At 45.8% G+C, this 23,660-nt stretch overlaps 1 protein-coding gene across 1 annotated transcript in view; it reads right to left on the minus strand.

Moving 5' to 3' along the window:
• GRIN2D (glutamate ionotropic receptor NMDA type subunit 2D) overlaps nt 1-23,660 on the minus strand; it is a 1,598,839-nt gene that overhangs the window by 1,322,495 nt on the left and 252,684 nt on the right. The gene's annotated exons all lie outside the window — the stretch shown is intronic.

The raw sequence follows: 23,660 nt of genomic DNA on the forward strand, positions 1-23,660 counted from the left end.
CTCAGGGAGGCGGCGAGCTGGTCGGCTGTGATCTTGTTCCAGCTTCTACGGGCAACCTGTTGCTGGTGGTGGTGGATCGTCGTTCTTTTGAAGGTGAAGTGGACACAGCTGTGGTCCGTCCAGTGAAGTTCTGTGGCGTGGCTGAAGGCGATGTCTGTGCTGGATGAGAAGACGGCGTCGAGTGTGTGTCCGGCGAGGTGGGTGGGGGTGGACACCAGCTGCTTGAGTCCAAGGTTGGCGAGGTTGTCGAGCAGGGTGTTGGTGTTGCGGTCGTTGTTGTTCTCCAGGTGGAAGTTGAGGTCCCCCAGGAGGATGTAGTCAGCGGAGGGGAGGGCATGCGGGCTGACGAAGTCGGCGATGTCCTCGCTGAATTGGGTGCGTGGTCCCGGGGGTCGGTAGATCAGGGTGCCTCTGAGGGTGGTCTTCGGGTCGGTGTGGATCTGGAAGTGCAGGTGTTCGGCGGTGGTTAGGGAGTTGTCGGTGCTGGTCGTGATACGAATGGTGTTCCTGTGGATGATGGCGATGCCTCCTCCCATCTGGTTAGCGGTGCGGTCCCTCCGGGTGATCTTGTAGCCCTCAGGGATGGCGATGGCGATGTCGGGCGCTGAAGAGGCGTTCATCCAGGTCTCCGTGAGGAAGGCAACGTCCGGGGCTGTGGTGTCTAGGAGGTTCCAGAGTTCGATGGCGTGTCTGTGGACGGAGCGGGTGTTGAGGAGGATGCACTTGAGGTGGTTGCTGCTGGTGTTCGGCTTGCCAGGTGCTGGTGGCGGGCAGGTCCGGATGCAGGTGAACTTGCAGGCGTGACAGCTGAATGGTCCGTGGGAGCGACGTGGGGTGGCTCGGTAGCATCCTGGGAATCGGCCGGTGTTGAGTGCGATGAGGGTGGCGGCGGTGTACGTCAGGCGGGTCGGCCGGGGTCCTCGTGGGCCACGGGTCCTGGCGCTGGGCGCGGTCCGGTCGCGGACGGGCGCAGACGGGCTTACCTTTGGCGCGCCTTCGGCGCACAATCGGCGCGCCCGCTGCGTGTTCGCACGGTCGCCATATATGGCGAAGTGCGCGGGGGGGCGGAGCAGCTGGGAGGCGGGAGCGGGGAGGGTACAGAAGGAAAAAAGGGGCGGGGTTAGCGGCGGTGGCGGGAAGCGGGGAGCGGGGAGGGAAGACGGAGGGCAGCTACACGGACAGCAAACAGCAAACAGCAAAACAGGCAATACAGGCAATACAGAAGTCAAAAATAAACAATTTACAACAATTCTAACAACGATGACACCAGGGTGAGAAGCGGCGAGCACGGACCACGCCGCTCGACGGAGGGGGCGTGGTCACGCGGCGGCAGCCGGGCAGCAAGGCAGTTAGGGAGGGAGGCACACGCAGCAGCTGGTGGCCGTGCGGCGCGGGGGTGTCCTAGAACTAGGTCACACTCACCTGCGTCGCACGGTCGCCATATATGGCCAAGTGCGCGGGGGGGCGGAGCAGCTGGGAGGCGGGAGCGGGGAGGGTACAGAAGGAAAAAAGGGGCGGGGTTAGCGGCGGTGGCGGGAAGCGGGGAGCGGGGAGGGAAGACGGAGGGCAGCTACACGGACAGCAAACAGCAAACAGCAAAACAGGCAATACAGGCAATACAGAAGTCAAAAATAAACAATTTACAACAATTCTAAAAACGATGACACCAGGGTGAGAAGCGGCGAGCACGGACCACGCCGCTCGAAGGAGGGGGCGTGGTCACGCGGCGGCAGCCGGGCAGCGAGGCAGTTAGGCAGGGAGGCACACGCAGCAGCTGGTGGCCGTGCGGCACGGGGGTGTCCTAGAACTGCGGTGGACATATTTTTGCATGCGCTTAGCTTCAGAAAAGGGAAAAAGGAGGGGGTGGTAGGAAATAATAAGAGGGGAGGAAAGGGGTGTATATTAATGATTGGTTAATTATCTAATACATTGGCGTTGCAATGTTCAACATTATTTTTATTTATTTACATGTTTTTACACTTAAATTATTTATTTGTGTTTATATTTGCATTGTGGGTCGTATTGGAGCATTAGGATGGTAATCTTTTAATTAAAATGTTTATTAATGTATATTCATTTATTAATCTATCAGGTATGTTAATTTTTAACTGACAGTTTTTTGATTTTACAGGTTTCATTTTTTATACTTCTTTGAATTATGTGATTACATGTTTAATTTCTTAAAACAATTATTGCGGGTATATGGGGTAATTAGCAGGTAGTATTTTTTTTAATCTTATTCAATTATAAATAAAATGTAAAATAGGTGAAATTTTAGTATTACAAATGTGTTTTAAATCGGAAGATCTTTTTTTATTATCATACAGATTGTATTAGTTTTATTTTAGGTTTTTGTAGGAGGGCTTTAAGGGAAACTGTTTATAATAAAAGTAATTTAATAATTTGAACTTTTCTGTACATTTTCAAAATGACTATAATGTTTTAAAATGTGTAAATAAATCTGCTCCACCTACTTCTCTCTATCTACCAATGCATTTTCATTATTATTTGTTGGACTGGAGTTAAAACAGTAAATCTGACCCCTTACCCTCCCAGTGTATGCCCTTTCTAGATTGGAGTTAGAATTTGAAAATATATCATATTTTTATTTAATAAGTATTTTTATTTGCTTAATATATGTATTGTCATTTATAATGTATTATGTTTTATTAAATGTGAACATCATTTTAAGGATATATGCTTTAAAAAAATATTGGTAAATTATTGTTTATATGTAATTTTAATTTCGAAATGTATTATATAAATAAATTACATTAAAAAAAATAATTGCACTTCTTAAAACTTTATAGTTACCTTAATAACAATTACATACTTATACCAACCAATATAATGCCTATATTTTGGAAGACAATATTTTGGTAGTCAATATTTTTGCACTTTTACATTATATGTAAGTAATGCTTATGTTTTTCTTGTTGAAGTTATAACAATGATATTTTGGTACCACAATTATTTCATGGTTGATAATTTGACATATAGTCCTTTATAGAGTAGTAGAAATTGTCAAAGTTTTGAAAGTGTCCGCTCGGATGCCTTGGAAGACCGCTAGTACCATAGTTGGTTGTTGCGTGTTGTTCTAAGAAAAGATGTTCAAAGACACTTGCCATTAGCAACCGTAGCAGCAAGACGGAATCACATAAAGAATCCACCAAGAAATAGGCAAAGTGAGGGCAACAAAAGATACAAAAATATGGGATCAAATAGTCATATAAGGCAGCTGGATTATTAGGCGTGCATGCAACGAGAAAAAGTCCTCCACTAAAGTGGCGGCAAAAGGTCTGCCACATTTACACTTTCTACCCACCATGTATGTCTTTTCCCACAGAGATATCCACATTTGTCGTGCAAGAACACCCTCATAGAGAATACACTCTAGCCTACAATTCATCTTTCCTGAGGGGCATAATGGAGTTGCCTTTACCTAATGTACATATTTTGAAGAAACAAGTGAACCCAAGTTATCTCGAAGGGAGCTTGGGTGTAGGTATTCATATAGGAACAGTGGTCCCTCGCAATATCAATATATTTTTAACATTCACATAGAGATACAATGACATCTATGCTAGTGTATCCAAATGGATGTTTATGGTTCAATAAAAAGAAAATGCACAAAAACATAGAAGTGGGAAAATTTACTGAAAACATGAGCCAAAACAGGTTGCCAAACTCAGGCATTACACATGTTGACCAAAGTGCAGATAAGTGATTGAGGCTAAAGGACATATACATTCGCACCATAGCACTGTACAGTACAGAAATTCTTAAATATGTCAAGGTGGTGGAGTAGACGATGTGTCGATCCCATCACTAAATAATGGGATCATCATCAGGACATTTCAATTGATGCCTGAGAAAAATGTCATATTGGTCTATAGCTTAGCAAAAACCCTCAGAGAATATTGTTCATGCAATTTAGTGTGTTTAGTGATAATGGTCTTAAGTGTCTAAGTATAACATATAGCAAATTTAAAAAGATGCAAAATCTGCTACTTATCTAATGTACTGCCCATGCCAAGCCTTTACCCCACTCTGCACACCTTCAAGAAGAGCCTCAACACCTGGCTCTTCGACTGATCCGGAGCTACAGCCCCACTTCCCCCCCAGTGCCTTGATACCCTCACGGGTGAGTAGTGCACTTTATAAACCGCTGATTGATTGATTGATTGAGACGGGTGAGTCTAACTTTCCCAAAAACATGTGGATGGAGACAGTGTTATATTTGCTTTTTATATGGCACCCAATCACCTAACATCTTCATAGCTCATTCAGAGTGTATATGATTATCTCTTAGCCTAGGTTTTCCTGAACAGCCATGTTGTGTGAACTTTCAGAATGCAGGAGAGCAGGAATTTCAAGCAAGGCCAACAGAATGCACAGTCATGAAGACATAATGTACACCCACATCTCTATGATTGTGCTGAGGAGGCATGGTGTTTCTACTGAATCAGGTATCCAGAGTGACACTCAACAAAGGCAGACCTTCAATATTAACTCCACCATTAGCTCCTTGTCCAGTGGTGCATGCCTTAGGAGTGGCATAAGAATCCACAGCTTGCCCCGGATATAAAACACAAGCTCCAGACTGCTTGGGAGCTCCCTGGTCTACAGTAGTTGCCCACATTTGAACCCTTTTCATATATCAAGTGTAAACAATGAAAACATCAAAAAGACTCAAGCCAGTAGTCTTAACCTATGTGGAGTGCAAGCTGCATGGTTGCTTGTCACTCCCTTCAGTGCAATGTGATGATCCACTCACACCCACAGGCATGCAAATCTTCTTCCAAGGGCAGAAGATTCATCATGAATGACCTAAAGCCATCTCTGCCAGTTACAAGACCTCAAGGCAAGACCGTCAGCACAAGCCCAGAGGTAGAGTCATTTTCAAAGGTACCATTAGCTGCATCACCTACACAGACACCCCCAACAGCTACACAGAACAACTTATGTTCAAGAATCACATCACAACAAACTTCCCGCTATGTGGAACCCTTGTATACAGACCACTAGGAACACGCACTAATTTTTCCAGCAACATCATAGACTTCATAGCACTCCCCATCAAGGCAGCACTTTAATCTCCTACTGAAACCTTAGCTTAGACCTAGAAGACTGCTCAGACCCAAACTGTACGGGCCTTCAAGAAAACCTGGGAAACATTGGACCCACACAGCATTTTACCGAACCCACCAACACCGCCAGAGACTTACTGGACCCGATTTGCTCCTCAATCTGCAACATCACAGCCCTTGTCAGTTTCAATATACCCATCCAGCACCACCACAGACCTACCACCACCAAAACCGCTCACTGCAGCTGGAAAAGCATCTCAGAAGAGGAGTAGGCTTCCGCCCTCTCCACGCACCAGCCCAAGCACACCAGCAAATTGCAGAAAGCCATCAAGAGCCTCAACAGTTTGAAAAAATCTTGCACCAACACCCTTGCTCCGCTCAAGCGCAACCCAATGGCAAGAGCCGGACCAGAAACCAGTTGGCAAGCAGAGGGACACAGGCTGACAAAATGATATTGCAAGCAACTGGAGCACAAATGAAGAACAAGTCTAGACACCACAGATAAAGGAATCTTCAAACCAGCCTCAAGATGCTACCACGAGCAGATATGGAACAAGAAGCGCACAGCTCTTGCAGACAGCACTAACAGCAAGCAAGGACATCTTCTCCATCATCAAATATTTCACCACATCTCCTGTCAACCCCAGCAACATCAACCCCTCACAAGACTAGTGCAACAAGCTTTCGGAATTCTTTTGTAACAAAATCACCTTCATATACAGCAACTTAGACCGGATCCTGTTACAGTACTTTATTGCCGACTGGTAGGTAGGGCCGTTGGACTGAACTGCGCATGTCAGGTTGGCTGGTATTTTGCGAATGGCCACCCCGGCATGCACAGTTTATGGTTTCCCTATACATAGCTGTCAGCGAGCTGGACAAGCAACATAGCCCCATCGGTCTCAGATGGAGCGCTGTGATACCCTGTCTTAGGAATTCCTCGCACTGCTCTTATACTGTATACTATTATCAACAGCATGAGAGCAATGTTTTCATTGGCTGAGATGCATGGTGGTTCAGTTTCACTTTACCCGCCCAGCATGCATTGCTCTGCTCTTCACGGGATGTGGATTTCAAAGAGTAGGGCCGCTGGTGTAGAAGATCGACTACAGAGCTGTGGTAAATTGATTATTTGTTATGTTTATTTTTTTTATACAACGTCTTGTCCTGTGTTTTTTCATGCAATGTGAAGGTACATCTCTTAATTTCTGTTAGTGGTACTGGAGGGACTCCTGCGCATCTGTCAGTTAGAAGGGAGATAGCATTCTATCTGACATCTTGATTGCTGGCTAACATTTTAATTCAAATACAAATTGAGAGAAGGAACTTTGCCTGCTTCTGAATTTAAGAGTACAGCATGAGGACAATTGGAACTAAAAAGGAAGTTGAAAGAATATTCGAATAGTATTTGCAAATATTCATCGAACGACTGCATGCTTGTGCTTTACAGGCAAAACCTGTAGGTGTCCATGCTTTTGGTACAGAAAATACGAAATTGAAACTAAACACTCCACTTATGCAGTTGGTGAAAACAAGTGTTTGCAGGAGGCTGACAAAGCAAATGCTCATTTGCCATCATACAAAAGAACCTGCTGAAAAAACGTGATCCTTACTCGGAAGGAACATTCTATTTGGCATCAAACACCAAAAAGCATGGAAGGTCTTTATACACTGGATAAAATCCAAGGGCCCGATTCACAGAATTAACTTCAGACTAAATCCTAAACTTACTACTTTGTGGTATTCACAGAATGCACTTACTACTTTTGATATTCACAGACTGCACTTACTACTTTTGGTATTCACAGAATGTATTTACGACTACTAACTTTACGTCCGCACTCGGACCGTAAATTCCGGCCCGGAGGCGGAGCTTCCGGCCCGGACGCGGAGCTTCTGGCCCGGACGCGGAGCTTCTGGCCCGGAGGCGGGGCTTCCGGGCCGGAGGCGGAGGCAGAGCTTCCGGCCCGGAGGTGGGCATTCCGGCCAGTGGCGGAGATTTAGCCATGGCCGAAATGTCCACCTCCGGGCCGGAAGCTCTGCCTCCGGGCCGGAAACTAACACCCATCCTCAATGACTCCTTAGGCTGAGCCACGTTCCCGGACGACTCGAAGCCTGCCACCATAATGCCCCTGCTCGAGAAACGATCTGCTGACCCAGGGACTTTACAAATACAGACCCATCTCCCCCCTACCATACCCAGCAAAGATCTTAGAGAAACAAATCAACTGATACCTCATCAACCACCCCTGAAAGCACTAGCTCCTTGATGCCACACAGCCCAGCTTCAGGCTCAACCATCGTACATCGCGGCCATAGATGACATCCGGTTGATCCTTGACAGAGGAGGCATGACAGCCCTTATTTTCTGGCCCTCTTTGCAGCATTTGACATGGTCTCACACCCCATAATCAGGCGCTTGTACATGTTTGGAATCCACAGACCCGTTCTCCATTGGATCTGCTAGTTGTTAACAAATAGAACACAAGCTGTCAGCCTGGCACCTTACTCCTGCAAAGTGTCTCAATGTTTTTTACTCAGACCCACCCTCTTTAACACTTACATAATGGTCTCTCTGGCTAATATCATCCAGGCACACTGCATGGACATCACTTTCTATACTGACAACACGCAACTCATACTCTCCCTCTCGGCCAACATCCCCAACACAAGAAACAAATATACTGCCTGTATGACTGAAGTCACTAGCTGGATGAAAGTCAACTGTCTCAATCTCAACACCGACGAGACAGAAATAGTGATCTTCAGCAATGACACACATCTCCATGGGACTTCAACTGGGGGCCGACTGTACTCAGACTCACACCCATCCCAGGAACCTTGGGATAGTCATTAACAGAGAACTGGACATGACCGCACAAGCCAACGCCATCACTGCATCCTGCATTCACACCTTCAAGATAATGAGAGAGATCTTCAAATGGCTCCCAAGCAGCACTAGAAAAACAATCACTGACATCCTGGTCACCAGCAAGCTGGACTACGGGAACACCCTCTCCTCCAGGACCACCAAGCAACTCACTAGAAGACTGAAAACCACCCAGAACTGCACAGCCAGATTATCCTCAACCTCTCACACAAAACTCACACACTACACCTCAGGGAGCCCCACTGGCTCCTGATACACAAACATGCTCATTTGAAATTCCTCATACACATTTAAGACACTACACAACTTAGTCCCCCACTACCTGAACAGTAACATCTCCTTCCACCAACCACCCAGACACCTCTGCTCCACATGACTCTTACTTGCAACATCCCACACATACACAGAACCAGATCAGCAGGGTGGGCATTCTCTTACATCGCTCTTAAAGTGTGGAACAGCCTCCCACTGCACACCAGAGCCTCCGCCTCTCTTCTCAAATTGTGCAAGAAGCTGAAGAGATGGAGTTTCAATTAACCAACCTACCTTAGGCGGGGTTAGGCACACACACCTGCTCAGCGCCAGGATACTCTTGCGGGTGATAGTGTGCTTTACAAATACCCATAACACAGTCATTTGCAAACTTAAACAGTCTACAACTTTGGCAGTTATAGTCACACCCCACCGCACTAGTACGAAATACAATACTTTATCAGTTTTAGTGCTTAAACCCAGGTCAACCTCCTATATCATCAAAATCTCAAAACAGAGAGAAGCACTCAGAATGTGCTATAGTCCTTGATCCTTTTATCAAACTTGCAATCATTAAAATCTCAACTGCCCGTGAAGTTATGATGACATCATCATTTGTAACTTGTTCAGCAAGTAGATATGGGAACTCCCTTAGATGATGCACAAGAGGTCTACTACAGGTTCCCCCATTTGGACCCTTTTCACATATTCACTGAAAAAACAACGATTAAAGTGGCATTATTGTTAGGGGAAAATGTACAGTGCATGGCGGGAGCGCAAGTTATAGTTACTTCAGTTAACTATAACTGGTGAATAAAATGGCACCCGCAACTTTCTCTTCATGTTGCGGACAGCCAAATCAGATCACGTTTTAAGCTCACAGTGCCACAGTACTACCATGGTAGTACTGTGTCACTAGATATCTATACATTTTTAACATTAATTTCTCAAAAGATACTGAAAAAATGTCCTCCTAATCACAAAAAGCACACTTTCTGAATCAAGATGTAGCTTTCTGGCAAATTTGATGTAATTCTTTTCAGTTGTTTTGGCTGGTGTCTAATGTTCCTGTGGGAAATTGCATGGGGAAAATGCATTTTGGGACCCCCACTTTTCCTCATCTCCCATTTAACAGGTAGGAGCAGCAGTGGCTGCCATTAGCAAAGGGTGGTAGGCAGCTGGGGTTATGTGTGACGCCTCACGCGCGGGGCTGGTACAATATAAAGTCAAACTTAACATCAGCCGCCGACTTCCTCCAGCGTCACGCAGCTTCGCCTCCTCTTCCTGGGTGAGGCCCAGCAGCCCCTGGGACGGACTCCCATCCAATCCACGTGCTGCAGAGCAGCGCGGGGATTAGTCTGAGCAGGCAGGAAAGACGCCCTGCTCAAACCAGGGAGTCTGTGTGGTTTCTCCAGCCCAGATGCTCAATGCAGCTGGGCTGGAGAAAACCTAAATGTGCATGTGTGTTTTGGTCAGCCTGAGAGGGCCCACCAAAACACATATGCGCACTTAGGGAGTGGAATGCACGTAGCACTCCTCCTCCCCCTTCCTTAGCCTCAGCCCTGCCCCTCCCAACACCGCTAGCTAAGAGCCAGCAAATGTAAATTAAATCGGTGCAAGAACATCCTTTTAATTTACATTCGCTGGCTCTGAGCCAGGCAGTGGGGTGACGCTCCTCTGCCATTGCAGAGGAACCGCCACTGGGAAGGAGCAGAGGTGAACAAACCTTTGTTTTTTGGAAACTTTCATGAAGATTCGGCAAACAGTGCCAAAGTTATTAGCAAACCAAAAAATCTGTTTTCGATTGAATCCAGGTCCTAACTATAACTACACCACACAGTGCCCACCGCTACTGTGTATTTTATGTGCATGTTCCTCAATGGGGTCTCTCGGCACTAAAATAACAAATCTTACCCAGCTCAACAGTACTTATTTCTTCAACATCAGAAGGATGAAAGGTTAAGTAGGCCCACTGGGATTTAAAGCTGGGACCATGAGTTTAAACACAGATTTCTGGAGTGGATACTTTAGTCCACTAAGGCACCACGCCGGCTCACTTGGTAGCAGGGAGTGTATCCTGCAAAGGATTAAAAGACATCAGCTGTCACTGTCACATTTTAGAAAATGCATCTTGTCCATTATGGCAGGGGCGGCTGGCCTACAGGGGTGCATTTCATCGAGAAGCTGAGTCTGAGCCCAAATTCTTCCAACAAATATTGCACAGCTGACACAAATCCATTGATTATTATATTCCAGGCCACGAAGCCTGATGTAATCGACCGATAGTTTACTGAATCGAACTATTTGGATTCCGAATGTTGAGTGATTTTGCCTATCAGTATTTTTTAATTTATCAGCCTATTTTTCAATTTTTGGCCATTCCAGGAAACCGAGAGCAGGGGCTATAGACAGCAAGCCCAGAACATTTAGAGAGCTGTCATTTCCGGTCACGTCCATTTGCTTTTGGTTTGGGCCGTAAGACTTATAGACTTAAACAGGGAAACGTCCCATGTGCCTAGAGGCGAGTCGTGTCACAGTGCGCGCTAGCGGAGAAATCTCAGCGGCAGAGCGCCGCTTCCAATGCAGCAAAGACCAGCACAGATGGCAGCCGGAGCCTGGTGCGCTTCCTCCGCGCCTCCTGAGCCCAGAGGACTCTCCGTGAATGCAGATTCCGGGAGCACACTGTGATTTATTTTAAGACCCCAGTGCAGGACGTGCCCAGCATCTCTGCTACCCATGCAGATGCCTCCCTCTCCCTCTCCGTCCTCAGTCTCTCGCCTTCCCATCTCGCGCGCTGCCTCCCTGCACGGTCTCGTCGCCCCGAATGCCCCACTCTCTTGTCCAATGCCCCCTTCTCTCTCTCCTCGAGGCTCACCCGGCGCTCTCGCGCATTATTCCGCCAGCTGCAGCAGTCTCTCGTTGGTCCCGTGTCCTATCATCAGCGCGCGCTGGAGATATAATTACAGTATTTAAAATTGTCAATAGCCCAAGGAGACGGAACATCTTGCGCTAATCCCTGTCAGCGCAGCCAACGCCACCACCGTAAGCAAGGCCGGCTTTAGTGCTGGTGGCGCTCAGTGCGACAATAATTTTTGGCGCCCTCACACCCCATGACTGCCTTCTCGGATTCTCTCCCTACCACCTGGCAAAAGTGCCCCTCATCTCTCATCTTGCTAAACACAGCATCCCCTTCTGAGGTCAGCGCCCCCTCCACAGGTCAGCGCCCAGTGCGGCCGCACAGCTGTCGCACTGCCCTAAAGCCGGCCCTGGCCGTAAGAAGAGGGCCTGAGAGGACGGCCGCGCCAGCCGCTCCCGGGTCACTCCGCGCCAACTTTAGGTGCACTCTGCGTCACAAACGCGGTGCCCACTCCGGGCGCTATACGGGGTGGGAGTAAGGGATGCGCTGATAACACAGCAACCCTTACTTAATTGGCTACTTCTAACCGCAGGCGCCTAAATAAGCACACTCTAGGGGGCATATCAGCAACAACCGGCGATAATTATCGCCAAAGGCACTTAGCGCTTGGATAATTATCGCCGGCTAGCGTGGATTTTTATCGCTGAGATAGCGTGCTATTAGCAACGCTTATCTCAAAAGCGATAAAAATCCTCGCGCTAACTGCCTAACATGAGATTATCGCTGGAAACCAGCGATAATCTCACGCAATGTGGCGTTAGCTTGTTGATAGGGCTCCACAAACTTAGCCATGATATCCACCTTCCACAGGATATCATGGCTAAATCAGTCCTGAAGCAGGTGTAAGGAAAGTAGCGATAACAGGGGTTATCGCTACTTTTCTTGCCGCAATGCTTCATAGCATGGGGCTTGATGATAGGAGAAATGTCATAGCGACATTTCTCCTGTCATGTCAGGTCAGGAACGCCCACTTTGCATCTCATTAGAGATGCAAAGCTGGGCGTTAGGAATTAGTGCGCTAATGCAAGGTTTCACACGTTAGCGTGACCTTGCTAATTCGGCGATAAAATTATCACTGCTTTTCGGCCGAAAACGGCCGCAAAAGCGGCGATAATTCTATCGCCTCGCCTTGCTGATATGCCCCCAAGTTTTATAGGATAGCAACAGAATGTACCTGCTCTTCCGTGGTTATTCCGTAGCCTAGCCCAGCCGGCCCGGCCCTCTGCTGAGGAATAAATCCCCGCACAACACAGTCAGTGCACCTGACACGCAAGACTAAACCTTAGACTTGCTCAGTGCGAGGAAATCCCTCGATTTACCACGTACCGCGCTTTATTGCTCTGTAAATCTGATATTTTGATCACTGTTGTGTCTGCTGCCTCCTGAGAAGGTTCAAACACACGTACTCGGTTTAAAAGTGTAGGAGTATTATTAATCTAGTCTGCCATTTCTGCCTCTCTTACAAGTCAGCTTTTTATTTGCATACAAGGAATGCAGACAGGGGAAATTGTAGTGAAGGGTCCAATTATCCACTGTTTCTAGAATGATAATATCTAGTTTAGACACTATAGGGCATATCAGCAAGGGCCGGCGATAATTATTGCTAAGCGCACGTAGCGCTAGGGTAATTATCGCCGGCTATCGCTGCTTTCTATCGCGGAGATAGCGTGCTATCTGCAACGCTTATCTCCAAAGCGATGGAAATGCAAGCGTTCGCTGGAAAACAGTGTGAATATCGCTGGAAATCCAGCGATAATCGCACTGTGACCAGCGATACCTTGCTGATAGGGCAGGGTGGTCTTAGCCATGTAATCCACCTCCCATTGGATTACATGGCTAAGTCAGAACTAAAGCAGGTGTAAGGAAAGTAGCGTTAACTGTGGTTAGCGCTACTTTTCTTATCACTATGCTTGTTAGCGATTACCTTGATAATTGGAGAAATGTCGGTTAGCGACATTTCTCCAGTTATTTCGGGAAGGAACGCCCACTTTGCATCTCATTAGAGATGCAGAGCTGGGCGTTCAGTAAACAGGCGCTAAGGTAAGGATTCACGTGATAGCGTGACCTTGCTGATATAGCGATAAAAGTATCGCCGCTTTTCGGCCGAAAACGGCCGCAAAAGCGGCGATAATTTTTTATCGCCGCTTTGTAGATATGCCCCAACATTTTTTTCTGGCAGTCCATACTACAGGAGCATACCTTCCAGGAATTAAAACGTATTGTTGTGACATTTCATTTGCAACTTTTGATTGAAAAATGCAACCAAAACAAAAGTCCCAGAATACAGGTGATAATGCTCTGAAGATGTCATTGGTGCTGTTAGATTTCCATTACCCTGTGCTGTAGAGTGATGTGATATGTGTTCTGCCTATTCTCAGCAACAGTGAAATTGAATGATAGGCCAACACCCTCATTTCACGTGTTATAATTGCTTTTGTATCCAGAAACCACTTCAGAAGGCTCAAACACAAAAACACCGGAAGAGAGGACCGTTTATCACTGGGCTTGCTCTCTTTAAACACACAAAGCATGGGACGGTTGGAAGACATTTTCTTTTTTTCTTTTTGCAGAGCAGAGGACATAACAATATTATAATATATTATAATAAGATTGGTCATCAGGTAAGAGAAAAAAACAAAAACTAAAACAAATCCACATTTTACACAGATAAACATTCTATACATTTATCAACTAAAACCCTTAAAACAGGAATCCACATACCCTAATTAATCAATATCGTTTAAAAGTGTCTGGCGAAGTCATATATTCGTAAACATCAAGAAGCAATTGCACCATCCCATTACTGTAAGACACTAAAGTGACTTGTGCCTAATTACCATCAATTATAACAATAACAACTGGAATCCATTGATAGCTATCTAAAACCTTCTAACTGTGCAAAATGTTTGGCATTATTACAGTAGAATCATATTTCCCCTAGTATATAGGGGCTTAAAGTGCAGTGTGTTAAAGTGCTAAATTTTTTATCAATATATCCCAATGACAAAAACAATCATAACCTTTCAATTGTAAAGGCCTGAAGAGCAATATGCTAAAGTGCTAAACTTCCATCGATACATCCCAATTATCAAAAAACCTCCAAACTGCTGTAAACTTTTTTGTTGCCCCAACCCGTTTAGCATATGCTTCTTCGAATCTCCTTATCCTTAGCATTTTATTTATCCATTTAGGATAAGATGGGATCTCTTCCGATCTCCAATTTTGGAGAATTAGAGAACGTGCAACTATAGAGCAGATTGTGATGCACGCCTCTTCGGCTTTGGTCAAATCTGACCTTACTTTAGAAAGCCAGAAGAGAGCCACTTCTGTCTCGGGGTCGGTGTTTTTATTCATAGCCTAGCTTATTGCTGAGAAGATATTACTCCAAAAAGCTTCAAGCTTCGGGCACGTAAAAAATATATGAAGCCAGTCTCCCTCACCGTGGGACTGGCATCGAAAGCATTTATTATCCACTTCCGTATGGCGCTTGTTTAACTTTTTGGGGGTGTAGTCAAGGATTCTCAGAGATATTTTTAAACTCTCACCACATCACACTTTTGCACCACACCAGCTCCGCTGTAGTCAGGCGTCGAAGCACAACCGGGGGACATTAGGCCACCCGGTTGGGACCCCTATGATGTAAGGGTGGGCGTAGTTCGCGAAGTAGCACTTCGCGAAGCTACGCAAAGTGAAGTTCGCACTACGCGAGCTACGCGTAGCACTTCGCGAACTGCGAAGTAACATGTTCGCACTGTGCAAGATGTTGTTTTCAATGATTGCACAGTGCGGACAAGCAACCGGCACTGTGCAATCATTGAAAATGGCATCTTGCACAGTGCGAGCTGTAGTTTTCTGCTGCTCGAGTAGATTTTTACTCGAGCTGCAGCTTTCTCAACGCGAACTGGTAGTTTCTCATCGCGAGCGGTCGCGAGCATACGCGACCCCTCGCAATGAGAAACCTGACCTTCTCGCGTTGGGAATCTCGCCGGGAGGTTTATTTTTCATGCTCGCGATCGCGAACAAGGAAAAAGTCTCGCCAGGATGTCATTTTGCTTGCTCGCGGTCGCCAACTTGACGTTGAGGACCGCGAGCAAGCAAAAAATGACCGCAGCACTACGCAACACTACGCTACGCGTGTTCGCACTGTGCTACGTGCAGTTCGCGTAGCGCGAAGTAGCGCGAACTTCGCAAACTACGCGAGCGTAGCGTAGTGCTTCGCCCAGGCCTACTATGATGAAGCATGACACCAACTAGGTTGGTGTGTGAGGGGTCTTCTCACTTACCTAGTGGGTTCCCAAGCACTGCTTGACAGTGGTTGTACCAACACTCTTGGGTTCGTCCAACTTTGATAATACTAATACATACCACAGGGGATACGGACGCACCCCATGCCTCCCTAGCTCTCTCATTGTTCTTTACGGTGTACCACCATGACAAAAAGGCCATTCTTTTAAAATTGGCTGCTCTCAGGGCCTTAGGTTGCGAGACATTTTCATTGGGTTTGGCAGGACACAATTCCTTGTAACAACTTTGGAAACCCCCCTTTTCTTTTCAGAGTGCTGAGTAGAGAGACTTATTGGTACACTCTCTGTGCTTCCTTTGCCAAAATCTAATTGGGGAGTGTTTTTCCTTTGACGTGCAGGAGCGTACCTGGGAGGGACATGGGTGGCAGTAAGACAAGGTTTCACATTTTTGAATGTTGGATGCATGGGACTCTGATAGGATTGATGCCACAGTGCACATTCTTGAAAAGGAACTGCATATCTTTGTTTGAAATGTGGGAATGGAAAATGTAGAGATCTATTGGGATAGGTTAAGGTCAGTCAAACACTTTAGCTCCTAAAACTCCAAGCTTGCACCACTAGAAGGAGAGAACCCTTCTGGAACTGAAGAAGAAAGAAGAAGACTTCTGCATTGCCTGCCTTGAAGAGATGTGTCGTATGCTTAATTTCCTGCCAAGTTGTTTACTTTGATATTGGAATACCTCCTGTGAGAAAAGAGTGGTTGCTGGAGGAAAAAAACCTCAGTGATATGCAGCTGAAAATAAGGAAGCCTTGTTACAATCAGAGCTGGCTGACTTTGAAACTAATCAACCTGGTTCGAATCTCGGCGTCGGCTCAACAGCATGTGATTCTAGACATTTAATCTTCCCAGTGCCTAAAACATTAATGTGGCATTGTGTATTGTAACTGGTGCTCATGTAATGGTTCCAATGCCTTCGGGTCGAGTTTGTGTTATATAAAACTGCAAAAAAGGGTTCAGTGCTGAGGAGGTTTAAAAGAGAGCCTGTGTCCGGAATACTGTTTGGTAATACTGGAAGGAGCTTAACTAAGTTACTTGCAGCTGCACTAGAGCACTTTCAAACACATCCATACAATTTGAATAATCGAGCTGCAGGCATAAGAAGTAGTTATATTGAGGAAAGATTTCCACGGTGCATCACCGGGACCAAGTGTCTTTGTGTTGTCTGACCTTGGATTAACTTTGTCTTGACCAGATGCTCAATCATATAGCTCACATCCAGGGCCGGCTCTGGGGTGGTGCAACCGGTGCAGTCGCACCTGGTACTAGCCTCGCGGGGCGCAGTGTTTAGAAATAATATGGGTTTAGAAAGAACCTGCTCCAGCATTCCTTGTGTGTCCAACAGTTTTCAGGCAGCAATAAAAATGTCAAGATAACTCTGGTGATTAATGTTGCTACTGGAGAGGGATCAAAGTTTTGTCTAGTGGAAGGGCCCACTCATAATAAAGTAGGTTAATGTTAATGCTGCTAAGAACGTGTACCACCCAAATCACCCAACTGTATTTTATGTAGATCTCTCAGTAGGGTACTGCTTTTGTCACAGAGAGCCTTTTGTTACCAGTAGTTCATAAGTTACAATGCTAATATAACACAGTGACCTATGAACTGTTATCAAAGATCTGCATGCAAACTGCATGGTATAGGTAAGAACTTTATTTTTTTCCCCAGTCTTTCATGATCCTAATGTTGCTATAAAGAGTTCATTTGGGTAGAAATACATTCTTATTAGTAAATCCAACCACTGTGGTACGTTTTAAATCTTGAGTTTGCCCTTCTCCAGATCAAGTACTCTGACAATATACTGCCTACTAGTGTTAGTGACACGTGACTCCTAAACCTTGTAATCCTCATTGTCTATTGTTACATTCCCTACTCTGGAATGAGTAGCGCTATAAAACAAATACAATGCATGTGAGAGAGATGCTATGGAGAGGTGAGGGGCACTGGCGGAGCATGGGGAGCATGGTAGTGAGGGAATTCATGGAGGAGGAGGTATTTGGGAGAGCGGGGGTCGCCAGCAAAGATTGTCACACTGGGCGCCACCAGGGCTAAAGCTGACCTTGCCCACAACAATATTGTTGACTCTCACCTTCATAGCTAAACATTTCTAATCACTACACCAAGAGCTAAACCTCATGGCATGGCCAAAACACATGTGGTCCACGAGCTAAGCCCTATTCCTGCTCAGCCAGGTGTCCCAGACATGGTGTACCAGAGCTCAGCTCAGCTTGTCCATTTTTGATTCATTTCTAAACCCAGGTCCAGCACAGCCAGTGGATGGGTTTTCTGCCTCAGGGCTGAGCCCTAGCTCAGCTTTGGTTTTATACTTGTTTTGCCAGGGTTACACTCTTGCTTGCCCCAAACCATATGTAGGGATCACACCAAGAGAATAATCTCCTATACAAGGTTGTGGGCAGTGACTATGAAAAACACCTTTTGTTGCCGGTGGAAAGTATTAAATAAATTCTGCTTTCCTTCTTTCCTACTCCAACTTCAGACGCAGTAGCACAGCGTAGACCTAATTAAGGTGAGTGTTTGATTCGACTACACGTAAATAGGGATCTCTGTATACACTCCGCAATGGGATCGACTGGCTAAACTGGAATATGTTTGACGGGATTTCTTCAGGCTTTTACATGGGGAAAACAAGAGTATGAAACTAGTCAGAACAAATGGTGCTTTATTCAAAATGCAAGCGACTAACAAATTGGGCAATGCCAGGGTGTTCACCAGGAGCTGCTAATCTGTATTTTTTTTCTGATAGTTCGCTACAGGCATGACTAATCCAACACCCAAACCTGCAACACCAGGAAGATGGAGTCTTGGCAATATCATTTTTAATGGTAATTTATACAACAACCTGCACAGTAGGCCTCGATGCTTATCACTTTCTACCTTTCATTTGCCCTGATGAATGTGTGGTACCCAGAAAGAGCCACGATTGGCACAGAAACATGTTGACACTTGAATTCTGTATTATTTGATGCTGAGAATTTGTTATTAGCCTTGTGAAATGGTGCTTAGAACAAAAGCATGAATCCCAACCCACACACATTTTTGGTTGAGTCCATTGTTGAGAATGATTTACTGTACTGTAGTCAGGAGGAGTCTGACCACAGCCTAGGAACATGTTATATACGCTTTGGCAATAGGTGATTGTATTTCAAGGTCTAGGTACACAGACACCCTTTTGGTGACCTGGACACACTAGTCGTCTTACAGTTCACTCCTTCTCTAGTCCCACCAGGAGCGAACCCAATGAGTAAGCATGCCACAGTATGTGGGTGACATTTGAAGAAACTTATACCAAGCAATAAGACTTCATAGAGGGACCAATGACTGGATTCAACCAGAACTTCTAGTGAGGTTCCTGATTAAAAGAACAGTATTTATTGATATGTGTGAGCAGTATAGAAGGGAGTGGTAGTCTTCTTCTCTTCAAATTTCCACTCTTCTTTATTGTGCTCGGCTCAAACAGTACCCCGTCTACACAAAGGCTTAACGTTAGACAATGTCACTCAATACACCTGCAGCGCCGGAGCTATGCCCCACCAACGGTGTGCCATTTGTTCTCGGACTACATACTAGGCCAGCTGTCCTACTGCACCTGGCATTCAAGGACTAAAGGGCAACCTAGGTAAGAAAGTGAACCTGCTTCTCAGTAACTAAACCTTACTCTAGCGCTAGAAATACCTTGCTGCTCCAGGCCTAAACCGTCATCTAGTACAGCATAGAGTACACCACTAGACCAGGTGTAAACCAACCCACCGAGCCAGGACATGTGCTATTGCAGCGATAGATAATAAGCCAATCCAACCAGCTAGTAAGACCTACTGCTACATCCAACTAGTACCCACCATGCTCATTGTTAAACCATCTCTCTGCTCCTCCACTACGCAAGCTGCTCCTCGACCAAGAACATCCATTAGTGACCACAAAGTAGTTTAGCCCTAGATGCATTTTTAAACTATTCCCTGGGAATAACTATATCCATCTTCCTCTCCTCCATCTAACCCAAAGGTGGGCCCATTCACAACATTTGCTCACTCACTTGAGGGCAGTTTGCAAATCCTATGATTGTATCAAATGATGCAGATGCCCCAGACTAAATTCTAATCCAGCTAAAGCAGCAGACATGCTGATCCTGTGCTGCGCCTTCACTAAGCTCAGTCAGTGCAACTGCTTCTCAAGGCCTACCCCTAATAAAGCTCAAGACATTACAACTTCTTCTCGGGGGCTAATTCATAATCCTTCTCAGCCAGAAAATCAGCTGTGAAAGGGCTACACTGATAAGGCCAAAATACTTGCCACTCCAGGGCTAACAACTCAGCGTAGGCAGTACACTTGGTGTCCCAGTAATAACAACTAATACTGCTCAGCCAGTAGACATGCTCTTCTGGGGCTAGCAACCGATTCAGCGCCACCTATACACCTTTCGCTCCTGGATGAGCTCATATAACCAAACAAGCCTGTATATAAGCTGGCCCTGGTGTGTTACCCGTATCCAGACGATTTCCTAAACCTAACAGTAAATTATGACTTTCTTGGAGAAAAGGACAATTGACAAGTGTCTGTCACTTCTTCCTACAGAGTTATGATCAGGAAGGCGAGAGTGTTCGGAATAAGATGAAACCTGTCAGAGACTATTGGCTTGATTTATATCTTGGTGGTATGGATACTCCATCACAATGGCAACAGAGATTCAATACCGCCAAGACCATGGTACGCCTATCTAATTTAAATAAGACTACTGTGTCACCACCTTGATTACACCCCTCCAATAGCCCTGTGACGTAAGGGCCATTAGGGCAGACCTCTAATTCCTCCCACCCGATTTAGAAGGGCGGAATTAGAGGTCAGTTTACACTGCCTGTCACTGCCAGGAAAACCCTGGCAGTAAGGGGCAGTGAAAACTGCTAAATGAACCCCTCGCCATGCAAGATAACTCTCATGACAGCCATGCACTGGTGGCTTATACATGATGCACTGTGGAGCATGCAGGGGTCAGCTCATACTTGGCTGCTGTTTTGCTACACTGGACAGTGAGCAATAGCACTTGTTCACAATATCGAAAGTATAAGGAAGCTTATTGCTACCTTTGCTTCCTTCTACAAGACAGAACTTAAAAGGTTATTCTTTAGCTGCCAAGCTTATGAAAGAGCTTCACAGAAATGAAATTCCCCTCTCTGGCCAGTTGATTTGAGTGATAGAAAACATGGCATTGAAAGAGATTTTTTTTTAGCTGTGGTCCCAATTACAAAGGAGCAAATCTGCTCAATGGGCCCTGCACAAAAGACTCTAATACATTTAATGCACAAATAGTAACCATGTTACGCTACAACGTGGCCGGTATCATATGTAAGTACAGAGAGATACATAGAAGCTTTACCTCACAGTTCACTTCAATGCTTACATCTAACTCAGGTCTGCCTGTAAGCCTGTTGCTGAAATGATAAATGACCACTCTACTTAGCTAGCACACACTTTACTCCAAAGTTAACTAACTCCTTTGCTCAGCCAATAGTCCTGCTCTTTCAGAGCTAGCAATTAACTAAGCTCATTCACTACACCTGCAGAGCCAGGAGTAACTCCTAACCTGACTCAGCAAGTATGATGACTCTCCTGCATTGACAACTAACTCAATTCACCCGCACTTGCTCATCCAGCCCTAACAACTGCCTCAGTTCAGCCAGAGCATCTGCTAACTAAGGACTAACAACTAATTCAATTCAACTAGTACCCCTTCCACTTCAGCGCTACTAACAAAGGTTAGCTCGGCCAATACACCTGTTGCAGTACAGCCAGCAGACCTGGTGCTCAAGGCTTAGCATGCCACTCAATTCAGCCAGTACATGTGTAAATATAAGACTAGTCCGTCATCCAACTCTGTTTATACACTTGTAAATTGAGGGATCATCCCGAAACTAGTTCAACCTGCACTTGCTATTCTTGGGCTTATCCCAAAACTAAAATGGCCAGTACACATATACCCCCAGGATTAGCCCCTCATTCAGCACTGTTTATGCACCTGTAACTCGAGATCTAGTCCCTAACCCAGCTCAGCCAGTTCACCTGTAACTTTGGGGCTTGTCCATAATCCAGCAGGTTGATACACCTATAACACCAGTGCTCATCCTCAATCCAGCTCAACCAGTACTCCATTAACTTTAGGACTCAACCCAAACCCATCTCAGCCAGGTGACCTGTAACTCAGTTTCTAGTCTCAAATCCATATCAGCCACTACACCTGTAACTGGCTTTAGTCCCAAACCCAGCTCAGACAGCATACCTGTACCCCTGGGGCTAGTCTCTGAACCAGGTAGGCAGTTCACATGTAGCTCTGGCTCTAGCCCCTAACCCAGCTCAGCCAGTATACCTGCAACTCTGATTCTAGTCTGAAACCCACTCAGCCAGTATAGCTGTAAATCTGGATATAGCTCCCAAGAATAGGACACTTTACCCCGCACACTTTTACTCTGCTTGCCATTAAACCGCAGTTTTTACACCGCAAAATCTTTTACAATGCAGGGCTGTGCAACGCAATCCATTACAAAGCATTCCCCATTACAACACAATTTACTATTCTAAATCCACCATGGCGTTACTTTGGGGAATACGTTGTAATAGTTTGCGGTGTAAAGCTCTGCGTTGTAAAAGATTTTGCGGTGTAAAAACTGCGGGGTAATGGCACTGCGGAATAACGCATGCGGGGTAAAGGATGTTTCCCAGCTCAGCCAGTACATCTGTAATCCTGGATCTAGCCCCCTACCCAGCTCAGCCAGTATAGCTTTAACTCTGGGGCTAGTACGTAACCTAGCTTTGCCAGAACACCTGTGACACAGAGTCTAGTCCTTAACCCAGCTGAGCCAGCACACCTTCTGCTCTAGTTTGACTACAAACTGAGCTCAGCAAATGTACCTTCTACTCCGCAGCAGACCATGCTTTTACCTGCCGACCCCAGGCTCAGTGGTGCCAGTGCATCTGTAATGTCAACACACAATCCTGAGTCTGGTATGCCAGGGCACTTGATATTCATATGATGACCACTAGTTGGAGAGTAACGAATGCATAACATCTGAATGAATACAAGGGCATGTAAGCAGCACTATCAGACCTCTAGGCTGTTCCACTTCAAACGCATCCCTTGACTTTTATGGAATAGGATCAGACCCTGAACCCCTCTTTGCCGCTTTGCCTTGCCAATTCACAAGGAGACACTCCCACAAAGTGGACTGGCCTGTCAGTAAACCAGGGGCTTCCCTGAGGGATCATTAACTCTTAAAGGCTGGTAAGGGTTAGTCAGAGAGTATCCCATGGCATCTAGAGACTGGCCATGCTGGGACTATGTCAACTTGCTTGAGCAAATGCAAGATCTGGAAATGGTCCAGTGTCCCACCAACAAAGTCATTAAGAGACAGTAGAGAGAAAAGTAAAACCATCCCAATCAGACTCTGTTGCTACATGCGTCATAGACACAAAGGCATGGACCAGCTGTCTTCAGAGCCATCAACTCTTGACTTCCACGACGCAGAACGCAAGACTAAAAGATATTGAAGCATTCAACGTAAAACGTTGTATTTTCCTTTGAGCATCTGCAATCTCCCCAAAAATAATCATCGTTTAGTATAATGTACCTTTTGAATTAAAAATGAGTCCTCATTTGTGTCATGCTATGGAATGTACCATGCTGGCTCGTCACTGACAAGGTGGGTTGACAGACACATCCATGCACTGTGGAGACGTGTGTGTGAAGTGATGGTTACAGCTGAAGACCCGACAGAGCCTCTCAATCTTCAGCGATTGATAAATGAGTACCGCTGAGTTAGGTGGTAATAACACCCGCTATTCGGACTGATTGCAGTGAGTAAGTGCAGTAATTATTGATGTCATTCTGCTCCTGACGTCCCATGCTCTGTTTCTCTTTTTTCTACTCCCAGCTGTCATTATGACATTTATCTTGATAGGACAATATGATCTAGTAGCGTTCACTATGGTACACTCCGTTCCTTCCTTTCGTTGATGTGCGCATTTTTCTCATTGTCATGAAGTAAGTTGACACGGTTCTCTTCTTGAGAAGTCAATACAACATTTTCAAAGATGAAAAAATAATCTCTCCTACCCTACTGCGGAAAGCGCAAATTGCAAGGCTGTAATTTTCCTGTATATAAAATATTGAACGTTGTGCTCACGTGAAGAGAGCAGGGCGGTG

This window comes from Triturus cristatus, chromosome 7, assembly GCF_964204655.1.
Source record: "Triturus cristatus chromosome 7, aTriCri1.1, whole genome shotgun sequence".
NCBI classification, from domain to species: Eukaryota; Metazoa; Chordata; class Amphibia; order Caudata; family Salamandridae; genus Triturus; species Triturus cristatus.